Source organism: Triticum urartu, unplaced genomic scaffold (assembly GCF_003073215.2).
Source record: "Triticum urartu cultivar G1812 unplaced genomic scaffold, Tu2.1 TuUngrouped_contig_7612, whole genome shotgun sequence".
NCBI classification, from domain to species: domain Eukaryota; kingdom Viridiplantae; phylum Streptophyta; class Magnoliopsida; order Poales; family Poaceae; genus Triticum; species Triticum urartu.
This window is the reverse complement of record NW_024118474.1, coordinates 2578-7522: the sequence shown is the minus strand read 5'-3', so window position 1 is coordinate 7522 and position 4945 is coordinate 2578. Positions and strand designations below refer to the sequence as shown.

The following is a 4945-nucleotide window of genomic DNA, read 5'->3' as shown; positions in this document are numbered from 1 at the left end:
AAAACTTTTGTAAAGTGAAGCCCCATGCACTGAAATTCCTAACCTATGCATTGAAATCTGAGTGGTCCAGCTGTGTAGTACTCTTTCTTTAGAGAACCTGTGTGTGCTGTTTTAATACTGAGCAAATAAATATTCAGACCATTTTGTTCGAGTAGCAAGTTTGTCCTTGAAGCTTTTAATTATTCAGGTGCTTTATTATATCAGAGCAGATTATTTGCTCAAAAAACAATAATCAAAATCTGTAGTCATGATTTTAAATGAATAACCTAAACCTAAGTTGTCACTTCTAGAATTTCATGCGGGCTTTCAGCATAGAAGTGGTGCACTTGCATACAAATTCTCCCTAATCCCAAATACCATACTTGGTTCTTGGCTTATTTGTCCATGATGTGATGATATCATTTCCTTGTAACACTTAACTCTATTATGATAGTGACAAGAAATTAAGAGATATTTTTATTTGTTTATAGCAAGGTTATGCCAGGTTCTATACCTAACGGCCTTCAAGTGTGTTCTGATTTGCTCTCTTCCTGCTAGAACAACCATATATGCTCAGTACTCCATCCGTTCCATAATTGTCGTTGTTTTAATTCCCGCTTAAACTAAAACCACGACAAGAATTATGAAACGGAGGGAGAGTATACATTAACAGTGGACGATTTTCCCTCCTCTGAAGGAGAAAAAATGTCATAACAATGTTACTATGTCATTAAGGATGATATTGATAAGTAGATATTCCTAAACGGGTGCCTATTCTTTCATATATGTTAGTATTATGAGTTTATGACTGCTTTATTTTAACTTAAATGCTTTTGTGTTTTATCATGGATCTTTTTCTCTTTAGGTTTCACTTACTTGAGGAGTTTGACGAGGCTAAACGTAGCTGTAGAAAGCGCCTTGACGAGCGCAACAGGCGCCGCAGGGCGCCACAGGTGGATAGCAAGGATTCTTGGAGCTTTATGATAACCCAACAAGGTATTTTATTTGTTTAACTACTGTTTTGCTAGCTTGTTGATTGGTACTTTGACATAGCTGAAACAAACAAAATATATAGTAATGTCAAAACCAGAACTTAAGTTATTAAGTACATTAATTCAAATATAAACCCTCGCCAAACTGCTATTGTTATCTATAGTTGTTCATACATCTACCCTGCAAAACTACGGTTTTGTAATTTAATTAATCGGGACAATTTTTTCCCTGTCTATCTGATAATAACCTTTTTCTAAGAAAAAGAGTATTACCCCCAGCCTCTGCATATGAGCGATGCATACAACCATTTTACTAATTATTCTCAGAGACCTTACATATCATTACATCGGTAAGCCTGAAGCCACCATCTTGGTGACACCTGTCGCTACTCCTATTCCCTTGATGAAGGGGTGCCGAATATCCGAGCCTAATACCAAACAGACATCGCAAAAAAAATCTAACATCTAATGCCGGTTGCCCCATCCCAGCCACTTACCGGGAATGGGTCACACACCGGTAGGATGCACTCACCGAGGCTACCGCAGCCGTCATCCACCTAACCTTCTTCAGAGCAGGTACCGACACAAAGACCTTGGCAGGTCACCTGTCGACGCCACCATGACGCCGGATAGCGCCACCGCCCTGCCCTCGTCCATCCAGCCGAATATGTCATCGATATCCAGCTGCACCATGCCGCCAATACTCGTCGTCATCGACGCGGTAGAAACAACCCCGCACCTCCTGGCAACCTCCACACCATCGCCGCTGCTGGAGCTACGCGGAGTCCATCACCCACATCATCTCTCTGCCGAACAGCAGAACCTTCCAAGACAGCGCCTCCATGGAGGGTACGACGCGAAGGACGCTGCCGCCGCCCAATCTAGACTGAATTTTGGACTTTCGTCCGGGAGGGGTTCGGAGATGGATAGGAGAGACCTCGACATTGCCTCCATGAAGGGTAACAGCGTCGAGGGACGTCCCCGATGCCGGACCGAACAAGCCGATCCAAGTTTCCTCCGGTCCACATCCTATACCACTAGAACTCCGTCGGCTCCGGATCCGGCAACGGACCACGAACCTGAACCTGCAGAGATGAAAGAGCCATGGGGTTCAACCCACCATGAAGGAGGATAAAAAAGAATACATCGTAGATCTCCACGTGCTGAATCCAGTGATTCGGCATGGTCATCGACGACCACCACCACCCCGCGGCAGCTGACAACGTTCAAGCCCAAGACCTAGATTGGATCCGATCTGAACCGGCAGCGTCCGCGACCACCGATTTTGCCCACCACGCAGCCGTCACCACGCTCCGTGCGCCGTCACCAAGAAACCGGCGGGGCGGGGGACCGCTCGCCCGCCCCCCAGCTGGCCAAGCTTTGCCCGGCGGCACTGCGGACGGCGGCGAGGAGAGATGGAGGCGGGAGGAGGGACGAGAGGATGGCAGCTATGGTTCCTAGGCCTGGATGGAATGAGCGCACGGTCCAGGACCGGTAGGAATACTGGTCGGTCCGGGCTGCGATATTGGGCCCGAAAAAATGTCGGTCCAGTCCGGTCTTTAACCAAGCCGCTCGGTCGTACCGAGGGATCGCAGTCACCGCCGCCGCTGTTCCTCGTCGTCGCGGACACCGGCAACCCCTGGGAGAACTACCATGTCTTCGAGCTTCCCCATTCCTTCCTTCCTCTCCTCCCCGTGCGCCGCATCTTCTTGCCGCCAGTCGCCATCGCTGTCGTGCGTAGAGTGCTGCCAATCTGGAGTTCTCGAACATGACCTTGACCCCAACCGTGGCACCATTCTTGCGGGTATTGCGGCTGCATGAGCTGAAATCGTGCCATGAAAGGAGCTGCAGGTCAAGATGTTTTTCTTACAACTGAAAGGAAAGAAAGAGGTGGCATCCCACGTCCACCCGTATGTAGCTATGTTGCCACTGCATGAGCTGAAATCGTGCCATGCCACGATCTCCCACAACCGCCTGATCTAACCTGAAACTAAGTCAAGAGGTGGGCATGCACACGTTGCATGGCGAGTGATTTCTCCGGAAGTGGGCATGCACCAGGCATCAGCTCTCAACACGAACTGGGAGATTCAGAAAATTCAGTTTCGTCAGATTCAAAAAATTCAGTTCGTGAGTTCCATCCAAGATTCAACAGGTGACTAAACTGCAGCTAACCAGGATCTAAACTGCAGCTAACTAGGAGCCAAACAACTAACTAGGACCTAAACAGCAGCTGGCAGAACTAGTGGCATCGGTCCACACGGTTCTCAAAAGCTTGACCGAGCCAGCACCCTTTTGGTCCGGTCCTGGAAAAGGAGCTCGCTGCACAGCTCGGTCCGGTCCCGACCGGACCGCCGGCGGCCGGTCCAAACGCCGGCTCGGACCCGGACCGGACCGGACCAGACCGTGTCCAGGCTGAATGGTTCCCCCCTTGGTCGCCCGCGGGGCGACACAAGGGGGACGAGGGAGCTGCGTCCCCGTAACTGTTCGTAAACGACTAGTTTGGATAAGTGCAGGAAGATCTGATAATAAGCTTGATCATCTGCATTTTCCCATAAGAAGTAAAGATGGGATAAAGTATCTAATTCTGTGTGTCCACACTCCACACATCCTGCAACCCAGACAACGAACATGAAATGGCACTATATACCTTTCGTTACCCTTCGTACTATCGGATTCGTGAGTAACATGGTGTTCACTATAGTTTTATATTCGAAAATAAATATCACAAGTACTATGCTTCCTTGGCCACAAGAACATAATGCAACCTGGATATTCAAATGAACTGGCTGGTTGCACAATGCCTGCATTTTCAATGTTTTATATTTCTAGATTTGAATATATAGCAGTCTAAACTCATGAGCCCGTTTGATGACGGCCATTCAGGTTTGTATTCAAATGCAGGGACAAGTTTCGCGTCGTTCTCTCCTCCGAGGGCAGAGCCAAGCTGGTCCGGGATCATCAACTACGAGGATAGCAATCCGTACTACACCCACGAGGTTCTTAGCAAAAGCAGGCAGACCTTCACCGGCTGGACGTCGTCCGACACTATGGAAGGCTGCCACTGCCCCTTTCTCTACGAAGGAGAGCCAATGAGCTTCAGCGCAGGCGCGCCAGCCTCTCCTGAAGGCCGTCACCCCGCCCCCGCCAGAGAGCAGCAGCAGCATCGTGCTCAGCTCTGATTGTGCTCTCTCTTTTCTATCGTCCCCGGCCAACTCCTCCAGCATCGACATCAGCTGGATGGTCCGTCCAAGAGAGCAAATCCCTTCCGTGGCCCAGCAGCACCTCGTTCCCAACCAGCAGTTCAGCAGCTCCTCCTGGTTCGCCTCCTCCCAGGCCTCCAGCGGTGTCTGCACTGCCGCCGGGTTCGCCACCTTACCCAACATGGACATCGACCAATTCAACGCCGGCGCGCTGGTCCTGAGCTCGAACGACCGCGAGATGAACTGCCATGGGATCTTCCACGTTGGCGCCGATGGCTACTCGGAAGGGACGTCGCCGTACTTCCAGTTCTCGTGGCAGTACCGCAGTAGTAGCCTTGGGTGGTTGGGTTCTTATGTTCACTAGCTAAGCTGTGTCCCTTTTAGTTCTCTCTTTTTCACATTTCTGTCCTGGACTTCATCTCTCGCCATTAGAGTAAACTAGCACATATGTCCGTGCGTTGTAACGGAAAAGATATTTGAGAAAAGTATACTTTTCGTCTCTCGACTTTTAGCAAAGTCTAGGTTTGATTCCTCAACTTTAAAACCAACTAATTTACATCATCAATCCTTGAAACCGGACAAGTTTCATCCCCTGTCTGCCGCTACCAACGACCTGCCCCCGCCACAGGGCGTTCATCACCACCAGTCCACCACTGACAGAAACTCGCGCGGCGTGCGGCAGGCGTGCTGGTGCCTGCGTCGGACTCGCCGCCCTCGCTCGGGTTAGTGCACAGCTTGCCGTTTGCGCTCAAGTCATGCGAAGTGGACGGGTCG

The 4945-nt window shown here is 50.0% G+C and overlaps 1 pseudogene; it reads left to right on the top strand.

Moving 5' to 3' along the window:
* The first annotated feature begins 717 nt into the window (after positions 1-717).
* Positions 718-4609, top strand: LOC125531616 (annotated as a pseudogene).
* Positions 4610-4945: the final 336 nt, after the last annotated feature.